At 41.9% G+C, this 25,298-nt stretch overlaps 1 protein-coding gene across 1 annotated transcript in view; it reads right to left on the bottom strand.

The window, feature by feature from the left end:
* The window catches only part of SOX5 (SRY-box transcription factor 5), a 936,670-nt gene extending 918,883 nt beyond the window's left edge, over positions 1-17,787 (bottom strand). The window contains exon 1 of the mRNA XM_084877223.1: positions 17,478-17,787. The gene's annotated coding sequence lies outside the window, so the exon portion shown is untranslated. The remainder of the gene's footprint in view (positions 1-17,477) is intronic.
* Between the last annotated feature and the right edge of the window lie 7,511 nt (positions 17,788-25,298).

Genomic DNA, 25,298 nt, shown 5'->3' with positions numbered 1-25,298 from the left:
TTAGGTGATCAATCCTATCTTTCTTATGCATTGAAAGCTCCATTTGAACAGGGACCAAATCTTTGTTGGCTTACCAGTATAACCCCATTACTCAACATTTGTCATATGTGACCAAAAGCAGACTCACAATAAAAATATTTTCAATAAATGAATAATAGTTAAGATTAGTCAAACACAACATTGTTTCTTTTAAATTACTATTAAGATCAATATGGAAATAGTTACAAAAAGATTAAGTACAAGTATGGATGGAATCACCTGAAGATGGCCAGGCACAGTTGTTGTTTTTTTGTGAGAGACAATATATGTCTTTTACTAAGTGATGGTAAGATCATTTGTACATATATAAAAAGAATCTTAAGGGTTTTTTTAAATTATTTTTCAAAGCACCTTAGCATAACAAGGTTCCTTCCTTTTAACTTATAAACCATATTTAAGGCTATGTGATCAAGTTTCCTTTGGAATCCAACTTTGATTATATGTCCTTATTTCTACATACTGGTTCCAAATCCAGCTAAAGTTTAATTTTATCTGTTTTAAAAAGTAATAATCATGCTACCTGAAATGCATTTATCTCCTTCCTTCCAATAAATTAAAAGCAACAAATGTCTGTGAGCAGGCACTGTTAAATGAAAAAAATGAGAATACAACTAAAATGAATTTTTATTAGCAAAATAAAAGATATGCTAAGAAAGCTAAGCTATCTATTAATAAAGTTCAGGCACAAGATGAGTCTGAGATCATTCTTTTAAGCCAGGCTGAGTTTTTCCAGAAAAAAAAAGTGCTTATAAACATTTAAAATCCCAAAAGGACATAAGGAATGTACTACATTTATGCAAGGTTTTGACTTTTTCAAGTTCTCTATTACTGAAACAACACAAATAAAGATACCTTTTAATTTTTTGCATGTAACTGATTTATAAATGTGTGAGTCAGAGAGAAAAAATAAGCAACAAGAGAACATTTAAAAGCATTCTGGAATATAAGGCAGGATATGGCTCGTAAATTAAGGCCAGATATACAGAGGGGTAATAGTGTCAGTGTGGCCCCAACCTTTTAGTTAATAATGAGGAATTGCTAAATAGGAGGAAATGTTAAGTCATTATGACCCTGGCTAGCGCACATGCACACAAAAAGACAAGCACATGCATACACAGACACAAAAGCTCCCTTCAGGGTTCTAACAATATTTTAAAGCATCACAATTATAGTCTAAAATCTTATTTATTTTCCAATGCTTGGAGTGCATACTCTCTCATTTACATAGTTGCATAGGTCAAATTCATAAAATTGTCAAAATTTGTCTCCAATTCACTTTCTCCCCATTTACATATAACTGAAGCTCTAGAAATATAGCTCAGAAGTCTTTAGGGTTGATGGGGGCAGGGGTGGGGGCGGGGAAGATCATCCAAAAGAAAATATTATAACTTCTCTTTATGTTTCTTATTCTATTGATATGCTTTATTCTCTTTTTAAAGTTTATCTTTATTGTTGAAAGTATTACAGATGCCCCCTCTTCTTTTCCCGTTGGCCCCATCTACCCTACCCCAACCCCATTTTTGGGTTTACTATTAGTAAAGTAATACTTTTTTATTGATGGTGTCTATACAGGATTCAAAAAAAAAATTAGGAAAGCACTGACTTAGATGCCCATCTGGGAACCAGAAAAACCGAGACCTACACTGTTATCTGCATACTGGCCAAGAATTCTTCTACCATCATATGTCTACGTCCAATCAGCTGTCTTACTTCCAATTAAAATGTTCCCTTGGTTTCATTCCATTAATTTTTTTTCCCCCAAAGCTGGAAGTTCAAAACGATCCACATGGTTTTATCTTCTGACCTAACTACTACACGACTGTCACAGGGCTCCTCCGATCACAACAGGAAGTTCACAGTCATGCTCTTCTCACTTCTGTTTCATTGCTTTGTCCCATGCTACAGTTTTCATATGCTTAAGGAAGTGGGTTATGGATTACATTGTCTAATTTTTAGCTAAATTAACCCTCGTGGAGTTAACAAGTGGTTTAATTTTTTTCCTTGCAAACAAAACAAAAACCTAAGGTTTTTAAGGTAATATTAATAACACAAATAAAAGTGAACATGGGAAAATGGCAGAACTGTATCTCTTAGACTCACCTTTGTCAGCCATATTTCATGAAAAAAAAAATCTATGAAAATTCAAAAATAAAAAATAAATAGAGAAAGAGTCTCAGGAAGGATGTGTTTAGTGGGTGCTGTGGGGTGTTACCTAGTGGCACCCATGTTTCAGTTGCCAGGAGTGTTGGCTGTTGAACGCTCACATCTAAGGCCCTTTCCAAGAACTGCTCTCATCCCAAGTTCCACCCCCACCCCAGGATGGCACACATCCAACACCAACATGACCTTGCAAAGGTCTGGTCCCCTGGCCTCCCTTCAGGACATCTCTGAGGAGCCACCCAGTTCCAGAGCTCCCTAAAGGTTTGCTGAAGCCTCAGCTACATCACAGTCAGATTCTCCTACTGCTCATCTTGCTTCTCTCGGCCCCTCACAGGTGTTGTTCCCAAGGCCAGCCCAACCTACCAAACCCACTGCATGCAAATCTACATCACAGCTGGTCTCCAGGGAACTCGGATATCACTTGTACTATCATTTGCCTGAGCCTTGCTCTAAGTCTTATTGTGCCCTGGATAGGTTCTCCGGAAACCAAGCTCTCTATAATTTTAAAAACAAATCACGCCATTTCCCACTTCTTTTCCTGTTAACTCATATTGTCCTGTCCACTTGGAATACCCACCTCCTTCTCAGAGTGCCACCCTCTGCCCTATTCAGCTTAACTCAGAGCCTTACCAAGAGCAGGCTGGTGGAAGGAGTGTGTCCAAGTGAGACAATAAGAGGGTGCAATGTTGCAGAAATGTTAAGAAGCATATTATAACTCACTAAAAGTCAGTGGGCTCCTTATTATCATCTGGCTCCAACAATTCTAAATTACACCAGCAATAAAATGGTCCTCCCCACCAGAGCTGACATCCCCATAACCCACCCTGGATATACCATCCACCGACGCAGAAATTCCAGTAAACTTTGAGCATGTCTAGTAAAACCTGTAGGCCACTACTATTCAGTAACACCAAATAAGTTGTATACAAAGTAAAAGTAATCAATAAATAATATTCTCAATGATAAACAACATTAACATAGTCAAAGTAACTGTGTTTTCTGAACTGATTTAACTTTCTCCAAAAAGGGATGAAATTATATTGGGACAATAGGACAAGGAGTGTGTGTGGTATTCGGAAGTAGAGGTAGAGTATGACTAGTATAACAAAGCCAAGCTGTAGAAAGTCGATTGACAGCTAAGATTTAAAAAAAAATACGAAATATAAGGAGTAAATATGTTATTTAGATATACAGAGTTGAAAGGAGTAGGAATGGGGTAGGCATGATCAAAAGTAAGACAGAAGCACTATTTATTTTATAGCTTTGAGTTTTATATGATGTACACACATGTTATTTTAATATGCATTTAATCTAATAAAATACTCAGCTCATACAATTCATTTAGAAAACCTTCCCCAAACTCGCTTCTGTGATCTCAAAATACTCTACTCTATCACTATACCTATCACACTGATATATTATAATTACCAGTTTATGTTACTAGCTCCCCTACCAACAACTTGACTTTTTATATTTGTATCCCCTGGCAGAAAGGATGCTTAAATTCAAATCTGAATTCAATAAATACTAACTGAGCTTCAAGTAGACAAAGGTGGTAATAAGATACAGGGCTCCTGATTTCAAAGAATAACATTTATAACCACAAAATGTCATCCCACAGTAGAGATTATTATGTGCCAAGGATTGTTTTAAGTACTTTGTATTCAATCTCTCTTGAATCATCGCAACTGCTTTATGAGGCACACATAATTATCCCCATTCTGCAGATGAGGTTATGTAAATTGCCCAACTAGAAGGAGGTAAATGATGACCCCAAGTAGGAGTGTAACATTGAACTACATACAGCAGCCACATTCCTAGGCACAAATTCACAACATCTCTCAACAGATAAGGCATGTTCACAACATGCTTATCATATGGCACAATACAGAGTTTAAAGCCATAAAAGTGGCTATAGATGTAAATATCATAATATCAGAAGAAGTCTTTGGTCTTTATATTCTGAAAGTATACTGTAAAAAAGTAAATTTTAATTTGGAAATTAAGGGATGGGGAGGGCTTTAGAAATCCATATGAAGGGATGATATATAAAGGAAAACAGAAATATGAAGGCAAATACATACATGTAGACAGGAGGCACTACATATATTGCACACAGGGGCTAAAGCAGGTACAGACCCAGCCAGCGGAGTCCCTGAGAGCTAAGCACTTGGCATCTCTTTTCCGAACCTATGGACATGGAAACAAGAAACTTTTAGGAATGTCCCATTAGGTTGGGGAAGAAAGAACTTGGGGGTAGGAGTGTTGTTACAAATTACTTGAAACTGGGTGATTTTCCCTCCATGTTTGTTTCAGAAACCCTCTTGTCTGCATCTCCAACACCACTTACAGTCCAGAGTCCAAGCAGCCATCTGCCTCTTGCCTGATCTCTGCAATTGCCTCCTTATTAGCTTGCCCAAATTCATCCCTGCCTCTCTGGAATCTGGTCCACATGCTAGAGCCACAAGTTTTATTAGTTTAAAACTATTCAATGGGTTTCTTATCATGCTTATTGTGAAGATTCAACTCTAATGCTTAATGATCTGATCCCAACCTAACTCTACCGCCTAGTCTGTATCCATTTTCCAGTCACGCTGTTCCAGCCATGCTGGCCTTCTAATTTCAAGACCACAATTCCCTTCCTCTCTCTCTTTGGAACCCTGGAACATGCTATTTCCTGTATCTCAAAAGGTTTTTCTCTTTCCTCTTTACCTCATTAACCGTCCTTCAAATGTGGCCTTATCATGACAACCTCCTCGGACTGCCACCCACATATGTCATATCATTTTCCTATATGTCGTGTGTACTTCTCTAAAATATAGGTCCACAATTCTCAATCATAAATTTTTTTATTAAAGTTTATCTTCCCTAATAAACTTTAAAGCTTTGTGTTCAAGGCCTGTTCCACACATCCCTCACTCTCTAGTAGTTAATATGTTATCTGACTTATGTAGGTGCTCAATAAGTATTTGTTGCCACAAGTTTTATTCAATATTGATCATTGAATGAATGAAGAGATAAATCAAAAAAGGAGAGCCAAAATACAGAGTCAAGTGGATTGGGAACAAAAAAAGTCAATTGATGAGGAGGTTTGAAGTAGATGGAAAAGGCAAGTCCACAAGAATTCCCTGAAGCAGACAGGGTTCAGGTGTGAGCAGAGGTTTTGTATGCAATGCCCATGGCCTCTGAGAAGAGTTGATCAGACTGATGTGTTTTAGACAGTTTGGGAGCCCTCTGGGAAATTGTGTTCAGCCTGAATCCAGATCAGAATCTACTTGTTCTCAATGGGAAGGTTTCAAGCATGAGCCTGAAAAGATAGATTTGGAGATAGAATGGAAGGCCTTTAAAAATAGGCTTCAGACTCTCAGACCCATCCATGTATAGTACTCAGGCACTTTGAATTTTTGTGAAAATGGCTACATTATCTAAATAGCATGTCAGGAAGGAATTCTTACCATTTGCAGCAGCATGGATGGACCTGGAAAGCATTATGTTAAGTGAAATAAGCCAGGCAATGAAAGAAAAACACCACATGATCTCACTCATTTATGGAAAATAAAGAACATTATAACCTGATGAACAAAAAGATAGAGGCAGTAAGGCACCGAACAGACTGTCAAATTACAGCAGGAAGGCTAGGGAGTGTTGGGGAGGGGGGAAAGAGATCAACAGAGATCAAACCAAAGGACTTGTATGCATGCATATAAGCACAACCAATGGACACAAGACATTGTGGGGGAGAGGCTGGAGGGATGAGGGCATGTGACAGGGGGTCAGGGAGGCTGGGGGAAGGTCTATGGGGGGGGGAAATGAGATACATGTACTACCATATGTAATATTATACTTTAAACAATAAAATTAAATTAAAAAATAAAATAAAAATAAATAGCATGTCAGGTCCAGCCCATGTGCTCAGTGGTTGAGCATCAACCTATGAGGCAGGAGGTCACGATTTGATTCCTGGTCAGGGTGCATGCCCAGGTTGAGGGCTCAATCCCCAGTGTGGGATGTGCAGGAGGCAGCCAATCTATGGTTCTCTCTCATCACTGATGTTTCTCTCTTCTTCTCTCTCTCCCTTCCTCTCTGAAATCAATAAAAATATATTAAAAAATAAATAGCATGTTAGGAAGATTGGCCTGACAGTGGTAAATAGAGCAGATTGTAAAGAGAAATCCTGGTGTGAAGAACTTCGCAATAGATCAGAAATAAGCTGAAAATAGACTGCTCTAGAGGGACAGAGGTGCATACATAAAGGGAAAAGACTGTGTCATTTTGAGGGCTGACTCCATAGGACTTATACTTCCTATATCACAATGGGTAAGAGCCCCACTTTCAAAATCAGACCAGTCTGGGTGTAAGTCTGAGTTCCACCACTTACCTACCACAAGTTCAATTTCTGTATCTGTACAATGGGGCAACGTTTGTGTCTACACCAGAGAATTCCTGGAAAGAATCGATACAAATAAAAATAAACTGCTTAGCACAGTCCCTGGCAACAGTAAACTATCAATTACTGTCAACTATTCTTTCAAGCTGGACCAGAGAAGAGCACAGTGATGGCATGCCGGGAGACCTACTTTGGGGTGGGCATGTCTTCATGACACAATTGCAAAGAATTAACTCTTGTTCTGGCTTCTGATCAGGATTCATGCCAAGCACAGTCACCTCCTAAACTTACCCTTTCATAATGTATTGCCAATTGCCCCTTCACTGCAATGCTGCCCCCTAGAAGGTATCCTAGACCCTCCTTGGCTAACTACACCACTCCTCTCTTCCCAAGAAATGTCAGGAAGATTATGTTGAAAGCAAATGAAACGTTAGACTCGGTTTTTAAGAGTTAACAGAGAGTGATTTTTTCCCCCCTCCAAGGATAGGTAATAGCATCAGATTCTGAAATTAAGCACAGCAGGAAGAAAGAGGCTGCATAGATTTCACAGAGTATCCCAGGCCTCTGCAATAAAGCACTTAAAAATGCCTTGTACTGCTAATTCTTTACACAATCTCCTTTTATTTCCAAAGCAGTGTGCGGGGCTTGAGCCATGCGAGACTCTCATTGATGTTAACATTTCACTGCTTGAATTACAGCCATTTTTCTACTGAAACTCCTGTTAGGCTTAGAATCACTTTTTTACCTTCCCCCCCCCCCCCCTTAATACATTTTCCAGCCTGACTTTCCACATCAAATGAATGGCTGCCTCTTCTAACAATGCTGAACCCACGTTTGTAGTCATTACCTTTAGCGAAATATCCTGGCCTTCAGCAATAACCAGGCCTTGAGCGATAGGGGAAGTCTGCCTACATGAAGGTCCTGGATCACTGGTCATTCTGGGAACAGGAAGTTTCAATTTCCCACCTGCCCTCCATCCCCAGGCCCAAGTCAATCCTTTTTATTCACTGACTCAACTACCCAGCAAATATTTGTCAAATAGGTAAGATCATGCCAAAACCGGTTTGACCCAGTGGATAGAGCTTCGGTCTGCGGACTGAAAGGTCCCAGGTTTGATTCCAGTCAAGGGCATGTAACTTTGTTGCAGGAACATCCCTGGTAGGTAGCGGGTGTGCAGGAAGCAGCTGGGGTGTGCAGGAAGCAGCTGATCGATGTTTCTCTCTCATCGATGATGTTTCTAACTCTCTATCCCTCTCCCTTCTCTCTGTAAGGAATCAGTAAAATATATTTTAAAAAAGATCAACCAGGCACTGTGCTAGGCACCATGGTGGATTTGCAAAACAGTAAAATAAAAGTGTCCTTAGCAGCAAAGCTAATTGAGAATCTCTGCCTCCAGGGAGAAAATATTGCTGTAAGTAAAGTTGAAGCAACATGCCTCTGTGTGTTGTATAAATACTTTCATGTTAATGAGTGGATTGTGGGGACCTGATAATAATAACCGACATTTAGAAATCACAGCTCAGGCATCATTGTCAGAGACAACTTCTCTCTCACCCGTTCCTCCTGTTTCCTGTTAAAGCGAGGCAGGCAGGGTTAGTGCTCCCATTTTATGGATAGCAACTCACACCAGTATGTTGACCACTTTTTGTTTTTGTTTTTTAATGAAAAACGTTCAAATGGGGGAGTCACAAAGACTGAAATCCAGGCAATGATTCTCCTGTACATTACCTGAGGAAAATGAGCAAGCACATCACCCACCTGAAAAGGGGGCTAATACCCACCTAATTAGTGGGCCGTGAGGGTTAAATAACACTGTCCGTGTAAAGCACCTAGCACAGTGCCTGGAACACAGTTAGATGCTCAACTGCTGTTCGTTTTACCAGGTATCCATCATGCAGGGCTGCTCTGAATCATAATGGACCTTGGGCCCAACCACCATGGCTCAGTGATTGAGCATCAACTTACGAACCAGGAGCTCATGGTTCAATTCCCAGTCAGGGCACATGCCCAGGTTGCAGGCTCAATCCCCAGAGTGGGGCATGCAGGAGGCAGCCAATCAATGATTCTCTCTTATTACTGGTGTTTCTATCTCTCTTTCCCTCTCCCTTCCTCTCTGAAATCAATAAAAACATTCTTTTAATGGACCTTGGTATGCAAGATACGCTGGCTTGGCAATCATGTATTCAGCTACTGCCCTGTTCCAGGCATCACAATTGTGCTGGGATACAACCCAGTGCCCTCAGCCAGCTTACCTTCTACATTTTGTCACCCCATGGTTACCCCTTTTCAAACCATGGAGCAATGCATGTCACAGCCCTTTCCCTTCTCACTTCATCCAGGGAGATTGACACAATGCAGCATGGTCCATGTTGCCATGAGAATCAAGACCTCATGCTAAAGAGAAAGGTTTGACACAGCACAATAAATAGTAATGAGGAAGGGGGGAAAGGGAGAGAAGAGCATGGGGAGGGGAAGTGGGGGGTGCAGACTGAGAAAGTCCCTAGAAATAAATACTGGGCCCAATAAGTTTCTTTACATCATGAAAGCTTTGTGTTTTGGGGGATTTTTTTAGTACATTGAAATGATCACTTTGTTTCCTGATTTAAAATAGAAAAGACACTATTATTTTACTAGTAGGGAGGGTATGATGGAGATGAGACTGGAGTGACACAAGAAAAGCCAGATGAGAATTATAAGAAGTAGTATTCACTTGTTTGAAAGCAGCGTCCAGTGCAAGAGTAAATGAGACTGGCTGAGCCAGACACATATGACAGACTGCCAATACTGCACCGCAACACCAAGCATTGCAGGAACGTACAGGCTGCTACCACATGTCAAACTCCAGCTCCCATTAGCCACAGGTTATGCTGGGAGATCTTGGCACACATCAGGTTTGAGGGCAGGCCTTAACCCAGAACAGGAATGGAACAGCCACCACTGTCCGGAGTATAAAGCCTGCCTCAGCAGAGAATTAAGTCAGAAGTTTAGTGAGATGGCATCTAAACAACATGCCATCAGAAGGACTAATTTTTTCTCACAACTGTGAGGTTTGTCAGCCTTTTGAACCAGAGACATTGAAGTAAGCAGCGCTCACTATTCAGGGAAAACTCTGCCAGAAGCCTCACAGTAAGCTGTCTTTATCCTGGGCACAGATTCCCCAGAGGGGTCACTTGTCTGAGGAATGTGTCAGAAATTAGCTCTCTTTTCCTGTCTCCCATCCTCTTTGGATTTTGAAGTTGTCCCTGGGCCAGTTTCCCACACAGAGCAACACACAGAACCACCTAAAAAACAGAGGCAAAATACCAGTGGTCTCATGAATCCCACTTGAAACTGACATGCTAAGGCAATGTCTTATATCAAAAAAGAAAAAAAGAAAAGAAAAAAGAAAAAGAAAAGCTCCCTGCTCTACAGAAGAATCCGCTCTCCATTAAGTCACTGACAATCAGTCTGACTGAGTCTAAATGGCATGGACTTCTTCCTCTCCTGCAAAGTTCCCCTCCCCCCATGCTGCCCCACCCCCCAAAATAGCAACAACTCAATTCTCAGTCCAATAATGTCTTTTCTCAGATGTTGTTTTCCCAGTGGGTAGAAGAATGAACTTGCTGCAATGCCACCAGCTCCTCGTACAGTTTCTTTTAATTTAAAGTTACAACAGGAGGGAAGAAAAGAGACTTTCTATTAAGGGACAACTCCCTGAAGGGTCTCTTAGCTGACAAGCGAAGGACTAGTCATGGCAGTGATCAAATCTAAAGCAACAAAGTGCTAGTGGCTCTGTGACTCATCACAGCAGGCGCGCGCGCTGAGGGCCACTTGAGTTCAGTGCTTTGTGGTGCGGCAAGTTGGTTTAGGAACAGGAACATGAGGGAGCAAAGCCTCGCCAGGTGTTTGAGGCTCGAGATAAAGTGCAAGTTCCTTCTCAGCTGAATAGGGCGCCTGGAGGGCTAAGGAAATGAAGAGAGGTTCAGTCTACCTCGTGCTTTAAGGCGACTTACCTGCAGACAGTCAAGGCCAGTTGGTCTCTCTGTCCTAGGATTTATAACGGGCTGAAATTAAGGATTGAATAATGAGAAACTAACTGTGCTATTTGTTAAAAGGCAAACATGGGGGGATGTTTGCTTGCTTGCTTGCATATATGAACAATGCCTTCTAATTACGTGCAATACCAACTGTTTAAATATATTTATGATCACCTGATACAATTCAGCTATACCTCTCCGTTGCATGTTATGAGGACATTAAAGAGAGTCAATACATATGGAGCATTTCTTCTCTATACCTCGCATGGCACTATAGGTTTCCATATACTCTCAGATAACCTCATTCAATCTGGACTAGGACTCTGTGAGGCAATACTATCATTATGCTCATTTAACAATGAAGGCAAAGAAAGCATCAGAGAGCTCAAAAAAAGCCAGTATGTTGTGTTTTTGTTTTGTTTTTTCTGGTAGGTCCACCTGACCAGAGTGATTGCTACTGATCCCTTGGCAATACTGCCAAACCATAATTGTACCACTCAGATCTCCTGCTGCAAGAATATAATGGACTCAGGGCTCCACCAGTGGCCCCTATGTCTCCAGCATCATTTGTGGGCCAAGACCAAGCTCCCAGGGGGCAGCTCCTAGTCAATGGCTGAGCACAGCCATTAAATAAGGGGCGGAGCACAGCAAAGGGAAACACACATTTCCCCCACGAAGATGAATCTATGTCTATGTGCAAAGACAATAAAACACCCACCTACCCTGATCTTTTTTTTTTTTTTCAGACTGGAGATTAAGGATACACAGTATTTTTCCTAATTTCCTTGCCTCTAGGTTTATAATGAAGCCAAGGATCATGAACAGTGCGATTAAAAAAAGAAAAGAAAAGAGAAAAAGCAGTCCATTTCTTGGGAACTGAGGACTCCTCCAATGCCTGTCTCGCCTCTGCCCAACTAAACTTCACTTGGTCTGTGCTACACAGTCAGTTTCTTCCTGCTCAAACCCCTGATCTTCCTTCCATCTCTCCTAGCATAAATGTCAAACCTGGACCACTGGTGAAAGATTGTCAGAGCCTTCTCCTGCTCCCTCCCCCAACAAACTTCTTACAATTCCAATTCCATTTTGGCATCTGCTCATTAATTACAATATTAATGAAGCAACCACGTCATTTATTTGTGTTTTAAAAGCCATTCCTTTATCTTTGGTCAGTTGTTCAGAGAAATTCTCTCTATCTTTAGGAAAATAACCCCTAATTTCTCCTTGTTATTACTATACCTCATCTTTTCCAACTGGCAATGATATGATATTGTGCCTTTCTCCCTGCACCCAATTTAAACAAATAAATACACCTGTAAGACTGAAGGAACTGTTGATTCCACAGGACAAAATATTGCAAAGTCATATTTATTTCTTTTTCCAAGTGGACTTTCTCTCTAACCACGTGTACTATAACTTAATATAACTAAGAGGTGGGTAATTATCAATGGATAAAATGACCAAAAATTTTTTTCACTAGATTATATCTGTAATGGGAAATTTGAAAAGGACAAGAAGAGAGATCTATAATTAGTTCCTAAAGTTTTTTGTTTGCCTTTACCTATTATGTAGTAATTAAAATCTTAATTACTAAAGGAAGATTTATATGAATACAAGGCAGAATTCACACTTGCACCAAATACAGCATCTTAATATAACCACATTGTCAGAGATCATGTATAGATGTTAACGGAATCACTATTTTAAAGTGTTGATCTCAGCCTCAAGAAAGTGATACATTTTCCTCCTTAGACTCAAATAAGTTCAAAGCAAGTACAAAATGAGGCTTCAAACATTATTAACAATTAAAAAAAACTTGATTGGAGGAGAGAAGAGTTCAGCTGACATCTACTGAGCAACTCATTCACAGGACACCCTATTTCAGGAATTTGACATGTATCTAGTGTACCTCATACATAGCCCTGTAAGAAAAAGTGTTAAAATCCCCAACTTTAGAGATCACGAAAAGGGGCAGGGTACTGAATATTCAAAACTCCAAGTCATGAAAGAATTATAAACAGGCCTAAACTGAGACACTCTGAAAGCCAGTGGGATCACCTCTTCCACATCCTGGTTCTTCCCTGGACTCCCTGCCTCCCAGGCTTCATTGGGGCCATAGTGGCAATGCAAGGCCTAAGCTTCCAAGGAATATCAACTGGATGTCCAACCAGAGCCCTCCCAGCCTGTTGACCATTGCACTATCTGTCCCCTCTGGACATGTGATACCACTTAATCATGAAGCTTAAGTTGATGATGAGTAACTACTGGCAGCAAAGGTATAATCAGCTTTAGAACATTAACTAATAAAGAATGCATGGTCCTATACCTGTACAAATCAATACCATTTCCATGACCCCTCCTGGAAATACATTTTTTTTCCTGAATTTTTTACTTTTAAAGGGTGGTTATTCAATGTATTCTTTAAATGCATTCATTTTTCCTCTAACTTTATCAATATGCTGCCCCTACTGAATGTCATCCTTACCTGTAAGTGGAGTAATCACTTGCCTATAAGGTCTGATCTGAGTGGTACTGAGAAAAATGCCTATGTTTATAAATATTTCTTCTTGGCAGCTTCCCTTGATACTTGTAATCCCCACAAGTCTTTCCCTAAGTAATTAAATGGTCATAATAAACTGCAATAATAACAGTAATAATAATAACTCTTGGAGAATTAAACCATAATAAGCTATTAATACCTAGGAATTAATTAATTTCTGAGTCAGAGGTTAAACTGGGCAAATGGGGCAGACATTCTGAAGGGTCCATCAAAGCAAACTGAGCTGTTATCAGGCCCCTAACTGGGGAGCATTCAAAAGCACCCATGTAGCAGCTAAATGGGTGGAGATTTGGAGTAAACAACCCAAAAAGGCATATTCCCCTTAATTTTAAAGATAAGGATATTAAATATAGTAAAGTTCATTAAATAGTACTACTCAAATGTCCCAATGTGGGCCACCTGAAATTGACTAAAAGTGCCTTAATGTCTGCCCTACTCCTGAGCTTAAGTGCCCCCTACTTCTTCCCCTTTAAATATAAAAATTCATTATTTTTAAGCAAAAGTTTCGGTCCTTGCTTTATATTCTTAAAAATTTCATTTTACTCTTCTATTAAGAACACCTTTTTTTTGCAAATAAACTCTAGGTTTAATTGAAGATCAATTAAACTTCCCTGCCTCTAAATTTCTCCTCCTAAATGTTAGGTATGAGTAATTATGTTTCATCACACACAGAAAAAAAAACAGCAAAGATCCCACTCACATTTGAGAATCATTTACATTCCCACTCCCCACACTCCCCAAATGGGAATTGGAATAACAAGACTGATCATAATTGGATTAAGAACTCTGATTCTTTAATTCATTCATCAAATTGAGGCATTTGGAATAATTTATTTACAGAGTTGTTTAGACAGTTTTGTGTAATGTTTTTTAAGATAAACCAAAATGCCTTTCTGAAAGAAGTTTCAGAGCCCAAATCATTAACATATGAAAACCAAATGTAGACAATTTACAAATGGGTGCTTTAAACAATGTTTGCAACAAAATTGGACTTTTATTTTATTAACTACAAATCTAAGTTCAGGATAGAGTTTATTTGAAACAGCCACAAACTTTCTTCACCCTTAAGATAAATCTACATTTCACAGGCTAAAAATTATGATGAGTGTGTAGAGAATGTATTGACTTTCAGGCCTAGACATATAAGTTTTCCAGGTTACTCTCAAAACTCTAATTTCAGCCTTCTCTACCACTGGCAGTGATTAGATATTGGTTTAATCATCCAGGTATTCCAATCAATCATATCCAACAATTTTACCTGCTGGAAATCTAAACAGTGTTCAGCATTGGAACTCTAAATTATTTGAAATCTAGTACATTTTAGATTACTAAAAACAAGTTTTATCCTGCCCGATATATTGCTTTTCCATTTAATGTGAAGATGCCGTCAAGATAATGATTGCCTGTCACTCATAAAGGAACAGAGTTTTTTCAAGAAGACAGCATATTCTTTTAATCTTTACATTGTATTTTTTCATTTGCTTTATAGGAAAAATATTTGTTCAAACATTCAAATTCATTCTTTTAACTGGAAAATGAAATTTTAAACTCTCTCTATAGCTCATACCTTATCCCCAACAATGTCAAAAAAAAAAAAAAAAAAAGAAGCCATCACTCCTGAATATAAAGTTCACTATTTTGTTCTTAGTATTTACTCCATATACTCCACAGATAACATCTTTATAAGCATATATTCATTTTTTTTCCTTTTACCACCACCATGTGTCAGTCTAAACAGGATGTGCATTTACATGTATAGCACTAAGTTAACTTGAAATAACCACTGGATCTCAAATGCCCAGTTATTTACCAAATACCTTTGAAAGTTTTGAATCCTGTATACAACATACCATTCAACCAGAACTGTGTAAGCTCAACAACAAAACTGGTACATGGTTTCTTTATTAAGAGTCGAAGCTCTTTTTTTTTATATATTAAGTGTTTACTCTTTCAAGTCTATGTCAGATTGGTTCACCGCCCATTCAAAAAGACTACAAAAAGGGACTAAAAAAAGAAAAAAAAACCCACAAGCAAATAAAAAACTCTCTTCATTTTTCATGTATAGGGTTGTTAGAAGACCACTGGAAAGAAAAGGAAGGGGAAAAAAAGAATTTCAAGCGAGTAAGCTAGTATATAATTAACACAAATAACTAAATAATTATGCACATCCCTTCCCACCCCCACAAGTAAATGTTTTTAAACAACTCATCTGATGAAAGATCCACCTTTTAGGCAAACAAAAGCAATCCCTACCAGTTTGAGGATTTCAAGCTGTATTGCATCAGTTTTAAGTGATACTTGTGATTTTTATCTTGTATAGTTCTGAGGAGTAAACAGTTGATGACATAATTAGCAGGAGAACTTTGCACAATGCCTGACAGAACTCTCAGTGTAAGTGCTTGTGATTTTAAATCTTTGTGGCTGACTGTGTTTAGGCTTCAGCCTGGGAGCTATATTTAAATCGGCAAGAAGCATCCCCAGAAACTTTGTCCCAAGTATCTGCATCTGAAACCAGATTCCTCCCCTATCACAGCTACCAGCAGTTCACAGTCCAGCTGCGTTCCTTCAAAACTGGATCAAAATCCAGCAGTTGTGGAAAAGACCCTAAGAAATCGCTCTCCTTTTATATTTTATAAAAGTCAAACTTAAAAAAAAAAAAATTCCATTTCCGTCTACTTTAAAACCATCTGGTCCTTAACCTAATCACTCCTGGCAATCCAGCCTCAGTCCTGAAATCCTGATCAAAAATTCTGCTCTGGTTTTTCTGATTGAAATGTCCAGCGCCTAGGACTCTCCCACGCGCCTGCTTCATTGGCCTGTTTTGTTTATGTGTTGTTGTGGTTTGTTTGTGTTTTTCTTTTTTTCTTTTTAGGATACGAGGGGGCATTATTTATGAGCATCAAAGAAACAAATCACTCTGTCTAGTCCCTTTGCAAATTCCCACACTTATTACCCAAAATCCCACAGATCTCCCTTGGTCTTGCCCTTGCCTAAAAGAGCTGAGCTGAGCCTGAAGGCAGCCTCTGGGGAAATGGGCTCCAGCCTTTCTGGACAACTGCTTTGGCTATCTGGATACTGTGGGGATCTCAGCTGGGACAGCACACATTCCTCAACTTTTCTAAGGAAGTACAGTGGACTGCCACCCAGAGCGCCTGGGCTGGCTGACACTGACAGGATCATCCTGCACAGCCACAGAAGTTCTCATTCTGATCTGCGTTAGTTGAGGAGGAAAGACATTGAAGTGGACTCACATTCACCACACTCAGACCTGACTGACCCACAGAGGCCAGCGCTTCGGATTTCACCAGGGTCAAACTGTTCATTAATATATCCCTTTGCAAAGTGTAAGGGAGATTACTACTCAAATATGCAAATAATGCTTCGTGCGCCTCTGATGACATCAGATCAAAGGGCAAGAAACTGCTGCTATCCATGGAAGCATGTCCAAATCCAACTTGATCTAAACTCCTATAACCTCTTTCCTTTGCAATTATTGTAGCCCCAACGTGCAAGCGACATTTCCCAAACCCGCGCGCTTAAAGGGACAACACGTGAGTGGTCTTCACTTCGTCTGCGCAACGAGGTGGGGGTGGAGGTACTTGCAATTAATAAAGCTTCCGGTCCCTGAAATCCCTAGAAGAATCCTGAAGGATGAGACTTGTTTCCAAAAATCCCGGGCGGGAGGGAGGGAGGGGAAATGGTAGGGAGAGGGATTGCAGAAAGCGAAACAAAAAGGACGAAAAGGGGGGCGGGCGGGTGAATATTCAGGTCGTGGGGTTGCCTGGGGGTCTCGTGCCTATTCTAGGGAAGGGGAAGGAGCTCTGTCCAACTTTTTAGGGTCTGGCGTTTGGCGCCCACTGAGGTACACAGGGAGCCTAGGATCCTCTCCGCACGCCCGCCCTCAGCTCTCATCACCACCTCCACCACCACCACTTAGAAAACAATACCGGCCGCGGCGCGCAGGCTCCCCCGCAGGAACACAAAGTTATCCCCGGTCCCGAACGGGCTCCGAGCGCACACCCCGGGGTGCCCCCCACCACGACTGGCGCCCCCCGAGGATGACAGGGCCGCTTCCAGCCGCCAGCCGCCTCCCGCCTCTCCCTCTCCCCCCCCCATCCCCCTCCCGTCCCCCTCCCGTCCCCCTCCCTCTGTCCTGGAGGAAACTCCGGGCGGCCCCCTCCCTCCTCCGCGCCTCCAGCTGGAGCCGGGGCCGGGGCTGCGGGCGGGCGGGCGGCGGAGGGAGCGCTGCGCCCTGGAGGTCCGCCCGCAACCACCTCGGGACGCGAACAACAAAGTTAAAACGCTGCGGTTCACGCACCTTACCGGCTCTCCCGACCGTCTCCTCCTCCGGCGCGGGATGCAAAGTGGCACCGTGGCGGGCCTGGGCCCCGGGAGGAGACTGGAGATGGGTTTGGGTGGCTCGCCTTTTCCACTGTGTGTGTGTGTGTGTGTGTGTGTGTGTGTGTGTGTGTGCGTATGTGTGTGTGTGTCTGTGTGAGTGTGTGTGCGCGCGCGTCCCTCTCCCCCTGCCTCTGGCTGCTCCCCGTGCAGCTCTCAAGGACGAGGTGAAATCCCCGGGCTGGTCATGAGGCGGCTTCAGAGACAAACAACACAATGCGAGCGCAAATCACAAAAGGCAAAAAGACAGTGGGAACAATGGGGGAGGCGAGGGCAGCGCACCAGCCGGCGGTCAGCGCGCCCGGCGCCCGCCCCCGGGGCGGCGAGGTGGGGGGGGGGGGCGGCGGGGCGGGCGCGGGGGCGGCGCCGGGGCCGCGGGCTCCCTCCAGGTCGCCCCCCGGGGCTCCCGCACACCCACCCTGACCTCCTTCCTTCCTGCAGCTCGCCGCCCGGCCTCCCTCTCTGCCCATCCAAAGGGGGCGAACCCCGGAGTTTGCTTGCAGAGTAACTAGATGGTAAATTACGCAGCGATTGCCCACGCCGCGCAGGAATGTTTATATTTTTTTTATTATTTAAATGTTTGCCCTCCACTTAAAAGGAGCGATCGGATGAAATGGCAGGAGTGGAAGAGGAGCAGGGAGAGTGCGCGATCTCCAGATCTCCATGGACCTCGCGTCTATAAATACGCATTCGTGTCTGGTCAAGTCCCCCCTCGGTCAACTTCCCGGCGCTGGACCCTCCCCCGCGGCCCCGCAGCCGCGCCTTGCGGGCCCCCCCGGCCGCCCTCACCCCGGTGTGCACCCAGCGGAGCCGGACCCGGGAGCGCGAGCGGGGCTGTGCGGGGTGAGCGCGCGGAGCCTCCGCCGCCGGCCGGGCGCTGGGGCTGGAGGAGCCGGGAAGGTTCAGGTTTTAAAGCGACCCCTGCCTCCCTCCCGGAGCCCGGGAGGTCCGCGCAGCCCGCGCTTCTCCCGCCTCCTCCTGGGGGATCGGGGGTGCGGGAGCAGAGAAAAAGTTTTAAAGCGCTCTCCTCTCTGCCTCCGGGGTGGTTGGACTGGTTTTGTTTGGTGTGGGTGAAGCCAAAAACAAACAAAAACAAAAAAAAACCAGTGCCCAAGAACCAAGGCAGGATGATGTGTGGGGAGAAAAGGGCTCCCCGCTGGGCTCTGACTCCTGCGACCCAGGAGTTGGGGCGAGACCGAGACCCCGGAGTTGGGTCCCCCCCCCCCGGCAGACACTCCCAGGCGGTGCCCCGAGGAGGAGACGTGGGCTGCTGGAAGGGTGCACTGACAGCTTCCGGGCTGCGCCGGCGCTTATCTGCCACAATCTTACTTTCATTGACTTAAAGCAGCTGCGGGGTTGCAAGGAGGGGGAATCCTATGATAGCTCAAGGCAGGGGGGAGGGGGCAGATACTGACTGATCTTCCCAGAACTGGTGTCCAGCAAAGGGACGAGGAGGGAGGAGGCGCGAGGGGAGACGGCGGGTCGGGAGGAGGGCGCTGGGGAAGGGGACTGAGACGCGATGCGAGCGAGCAACACGTTTCTTTTTTTTTCTCGCTGCCCCCTTCCTCTCCTCTGGCTTTCTACCGGTCTGCATGCTCTCTCTTGGCCTCATCGCAGTGATTTCTTTCAGAAGCGCATCCGCCACGGAGGGAGCCACGTCCCTGAGCAGCACGCTCCCAGCATTTCCCAGAGTGCAACACCGCCGCCGGGGATCGATGACCACAGTCTGTTTGTTCTTCTCGCTCCCTGGAGAGCTGGGCACCGAAGCAGCATGGGAGGGGAGGCTTAGGGCTTACCTGTCTGCGTGATCTCTCTCCAGAGGTCTGGCTGGCTTCTCAGAGGCAGCTCAAGCTCCTAAGCAAATATATATAAAGCTTCTTAATGCGTGCAACACATACCCATCACAATGTATTCACTTAGGAAAGTGATACATCCTTCCTCCCACCCTTTTTGTAGGTTTGTGTCTGGGGGTGGGTTGCTAATACCTGAGATGTTGCACTTGTGTGGAGTGGAAACTTTCCCGGGTGTTTGCTGATTGATTATTTGGTACCTGCTTTCTAAAAACAGGCTGCACACCTTTCCTTAGAACAAAAGTGAGAAATGCAAATCTTCATAACTCAAGGCAAAAACATTTCAAAGTGCAAGAACAGTTATTATCCACTCCCACAAAGAAAAGCTTCCTCTTCTGCAAATATTTGATCTTGGTCGCATTGAGCCCAGTAATTAAGAGAGCAATCAAATAAACGCGAGGCTTTCACGGGCACTCTAAATTATCACCTGCTTGGAATTTATAAGCAGGGTAATCATTTGCCACTCAGAGGTAGCTCTGGATATGGCATCCTAAATGTGTATCCTTAAACAATTTACTGTTTTCCTAAGGGAGCGAAGCCATGGATAATAATATTTAAATTGCTGGATCAATGTGCCCTCAAGAACTGTGTGAAAAAAAATTCTCTGCGAATGTCCATAAAACATCTTTCCTGCATGTTACGTTTTCTCACATTTCCTTGATCATCCAAGCTTCAAGTCAGAGACACCTGTGTCATAAGAATATAAGAGTTTATCAATAACTAAACTGTAACCTTAAGTATTACTTTTATTTTAATGAGTTCCTGGCATCTATTAAGTGATTTATTCTACATAATACATATGTAGTTGCTTTTTCACAATTAGTTATTACTGTGTCTGGTTCAGGTACTTATATGATGAGCAAGAGGCAAATCAGCCCTACTACAAAAAAAAAAAAAAAAGGCCCCTCACTAACAAGTATATGAATATATATATAATATTTGCTAATATTTGCAAAGAGATATTGTTATGGTGAATTTCCCCTAGATTTTAATTTATTTCTCTCAGACCATACTCAGTAGAAAGAAAGGGACAGAGGGAGTCTTGTACCCAGGGTCTCTGGCTAATGGGTGACGAAGCTGCCTGCTTGGCCTAACCTCACCAAGCAGAGAGGTGCCACCTTCTCAGGATTTCAGCATCTACTGCTTCTTCAGTGTGACAGCTTTGGGGACCAGCAGGCTTTCTATGGGAAGGAGATGGGGGCTGGCAGAGGGAGAGAAGGGGCAAAGTTGCAAGCTGCCTGGTGAGATATTAATAAAACTTGAATTACACCAACCTCTTTGCTTTTGCTTCTACAGGCAGCGATACTTCAAGCCATTATGGTTATTGAAACCACATGCCCTTAAGACTACCGATGATTATTGTATAGCAACAGCATAGCTGATCAAAAACTTCCAGTGGGATGTTAGTTTGGGTTAGGCTTTAAAGAAAAACAAAATCACCCACAATGGAAGTAGGACTGACATATTAAAGATCAGTGTTTCCATTTATCAAGCATTCACTATGTGCCAGGCTCTTGGCCAAGTACTTTTGTTATGTATGTGGTCTCTACTTCTTATCATAAACTTGAATGTTTCATCTCTGCTTTGCAAATAAGAAAACTAAAGCTCAGAAAGGTTGACTGACTTGTCCCAGATCACACAGCTTCTAAGTGGTTGTGCCAGTATGGGAATCCAGTCTGCTCCAGCTCTAAGTTTGTCTCTTTCCCCCGCCCCCCCCCCTTTTTTTAATTGATTTCAGAGAAGAGGAAGGGACAGGGAGAGAGGAGAGAAGCATCAATGATGAGAATCATCATTGATGCTTGGCTGCCTCCTACCTGCATGCCCCCTACTGGGGATCCAGCCTGTAACCCAGGCATGTGCCCTGACTAGGAGTAAAACTGTGACCTCCTAGTTAATGGGTTGATGCTCAACGACTGAGCCAACTCGCTGAGCTAAGCATGTGCTCTTTTCATTTGGATATCACTTATATTTTACAGAGGCCCGGTGCATAAAATTCATGCATTTGGGGGGTGGGGCGGGAATCCCTCAGCCCAGCCTGAGCTTCTTGTAGTCCCAGAGCCTTTGGGGGATGTCCAACTGCCTCAGAGACAGGAGAAGCTCCCACCACTGCTAATGTGCTCACCAGCTGTGAGCCTGGCTTCTGGCTGAGCAGTGCTCCCCCTTTGGGCATGCACTGACCACCTGGGAACAGCTCCTGCATTGAGCGCCTGCCCCCTGGTGGTCAGTGTGCATCATAGCAACCGGTTCTGCATCGGGCCAAAATGGTTCTCTGACATCTCCGAGGGGTCCCAGGTTATAAGAGGGTATAGGCCAGGCCAAGGGACCCCACTGGTATATGATTGGGGCCTGGGAGGGATGTGGGAGGTTGGCCAGCCAGGAAGGAATGGGGGGAGAGCACCAAGGCATGTCTGGCTGATCTCTTTCAGTTCTGATCGTCCGGAACCCAGCAGCAAGCTAACCTATGGGTCAGAGCGTCTGCCCCCTCCTGTTCAGTGCATGTCAGAGCCAGCAGTTGAGCAGCCTTAGCATATTATTAGCATATTATGCTTTGATTGGTTGAACTGATGATCAGACAACTGGACACTTAGCATATTAGGCTTTTATTATATAGGATACTGGGACTTCCCAGTGAGAAATATTATTTTATTAAATAGGTAGATTTAAAATGCCAAATTTATACTCTGTAGAGTCTAGTCATGAGCTGTGCTGTTATTTTTACTAACATTCATCATTAAATAACTGAAAATTCCAAGAAATTCTATATGTGTCATTCATGGAGCATGCATGCATACATATCACATATTAAATATAAACGGTATTAAACAATATAAATGAAATTGTCTAATTTTGTAGTTCAGGCAATTATATATAATAGTATATATGACTATGTATAGGGTGGGGCAAAAGTAAGTTTACAGTTTTAAGTATGCAAAACAGAGTTTGTTTTTGTATTATTAGTTATTAATTATTAGATTATTTTCCATACAAACAACTGTAAACCCCTTTTTGCTCCACCCTGTATATTCCTTATGCTATATATAATAATAGTTACTAAAGTTTTTGCACCCCTGTAACTTTAACAGGCATTGTTCTGTAACCTTTATGTCTATAAACTTATTTAATTCTCACAACCACCCCATAAGGTACATAACTTTCTTATATTATTTTACAGATTAGGAAACTGAGGCACGGAGAAGTTATATAAATTGTCCAAAATTATAATGGTAGCAGGCGATGAAGTCTGGACTTAAACCAAAATAATCTTGCTTCAAAACTCTTATCAGGGGGAAAGGGGTGTCTGTGTGGGGGGTACAGGAAGAGATTGGACAAAAATCATATACCTATGGATGAGGACAGTGTGTGGGGGGGGAAGGAAAGGGCAGAGGGTGGAATGGGGACCAGGTGGAAGGGAGCTATTGGGAGTTGGGGAAGGAGAAACAATTGTAATAATCTAAACAATAAAGATTTATTTTTATAAAATAAAAAACTCTTAATCACTTTTCTGTGCTACATTTCAATACATATATATTCAGATGTATATATGATATACATATGTGTTTTCATGGACAGATATATATATTATACCTAGCTCTCGAAATATGAGGGGCAAAGAAAGGCTTATCAACTGAGCTGCAACAATCTGCACCCCATATTCTACCTGCATCCTGAGGCAACTAGAAATACTGATGGGAGAGAGCTTCACATTTACCGAAGGTACTCAAGATCCTCTAAAAATATTTGAGGCAACCTCAAACCCCCTTTTCCCCCCCAACATATTTGTAGATATTGAGAGAATGCTAGTAAATATTAGGGGTATGTGATATTGGACCCTAGCTGATTTGCACAAAGTTCATTTTGAATTTATTTGATCATATACATTAAAAATCATAGAGACAGGGTTAAGAATACTAAAGAAGGTAGATAGGGACACTAATAAATGGAAATATCTATTAGCTGAGAAGTGGAGGGAAATGTAGGTAATGTGAGAAACCAAAAATGTCATCTTCATGGCTATGAATTATCCTTTAAAAAAAAAATCAGGGTAATTTGTCAACCCTCCGTTAACAAGAATATATTATAAAGTGGTAAGTGAAGGTTAAAAATGATGGACTCAAGCACCAACACTGCTCAAAGGAACCTTAGAATATTTAGTAAAAATCCCACGTATATTAGTGGTTTATCTCAGGTCTGTTTTGACTCGTCTCACCCACACAACACGCATATCAAACTTTAGGAGTGAGCTGCTCCCAATTCAGCTTTGAGAAAGCATTTTGAGATCTCTTTCTCTTCTTTTCTCCCTAAATGCAATATGCAACTTTACCTACAGAAGGAAAACTGACAACCATCTTCCTTCCTTAGGCACTCTAAATCTTGATAACTCTCAAGATACCAATGTCTTCACTATTAATTTCCCGGGGCTCAATGTGCCCCTTCAAAATACTAAAAAAGACACTGTACCTAACAGATGCCACACATTAAGTTGTTACGAAAAGAAAAAAAAAACTTTTAAAGCCCTATTATAGATACATATGTTTTCATTTAAAAACTACTATGAAATGGAGTGTTCTTTTATTTAAGCATTCCCCTGTGGTTGTACGAATTAAGGGTTGGTAGTACTGTATTAACAACTGAGAGCCAGACCGAACAGAACTGGTTAAGAACAGTTGGTAAAACTGCCAGTGCTGGTTTTGTTGCCGAAGGTGACTGAAATGCGGGGCAGTGTACACGCTGAAAAGCAAACCCCAATGTTTTTAGGCTTTCTCATTTTGGTAAATATTTGGGATGGTGTTTTAAACTTTCAGCCACAGTTTTGAAACGGGAAGTAATGTATAAAGCCTTTACATTACACGGCCAAAACCACAGCTGCATTGCTCTTATTAGTTAATTGTGTTTATTATTCTGATTGTTAAGTTTTCCTTTCCTCAGAGGAAAAACCAGAGAGAACAGGCTTGATTCCTTTTCAGTGAAACAACTTGTAGTTTCTTAATTTACTGTTTTTCAAATTGATTTCTGTCCTTTAATTTTAAATAATGAGTATATAATGTGGGGTGGCTTAAACATGTAAAAATCAGTTTTTATATGGGGGTTTCTTTTAGGCTTAGCTTTCACAGTATATTTTGTGCTCTCTCTCTTGCTACAAAATTTGTATCATAAATATACATAGAAAGCTTTGCATGCAATGAGATAAATTCATTTTATTGATAAGGAAAAGGGTAATGGCTGTTATATTTTTACTGATTTAGAATTGGTATCAGAACTAATTGTCAAGCAAGGCGATAAAACTTGAAGCTTGAGTCCCAGGAAAGTTTAGGTATTTGGGTCTATGACCTCATGATGATGCTTATTTCTGTTACTTCTTACACATTTTTGGTGATGTTTTAACAGTGGCATTGTATAATATGGAAAATGTGGTGGGCAAGTGAAAGAATAACAAAATGAAAGGTGAAAATAGCACAAGGATGATGATTTTTTTTTTAAATCACTAAATAAAAGTGCTTATTTGAATCCCAGTAAATTATTTGAACTGAGTAAATAAAATTCCAATCTCTAGATATATGGAGCTTCTAACTCCCCATCTTCTCAATGGTATTGATGATCTTAAAGAAATTTAGAATTCAATTCGAGGGTTGCTTTTTTTTTTTTAAGAATATGTTAAATTGTTGCATCTTAAACTAAACTGTTTTGCATGCTCAAAATCGCTGCTTTTCAGGTAACTTTGCCCCAGGCTAGAGTAATCAATCACATCACTACTCCACTACTCAGATTTGGTCATACCACTTCCAGTTATTTTAACTACCCCATTAACTGTGTAATATGCCCATTAATTTTTCAGCTACGGTTAAATTTTGTTGCGTAATCAAGTACATGACAAAACTTTTATACTATAAAAA

The sequence above is a fragment of the Pipistrellus hanaki genome (genome assembly GCF_964339955.1).
Source record: "Pipistrellus hanaki genome assembly, chromosome: 3".
Lineage (NCBI taxonomy): Eukaryota > Metazoa > Chordata > Mammalia > Chiroptera > Vespertilionidae > Pipistrellus > Pipistrellus hanaki.
Note: the sequence above shows the minus strand (reverse complement) of the source record. Positions and strands in the feature narration are given on the sequence as shown.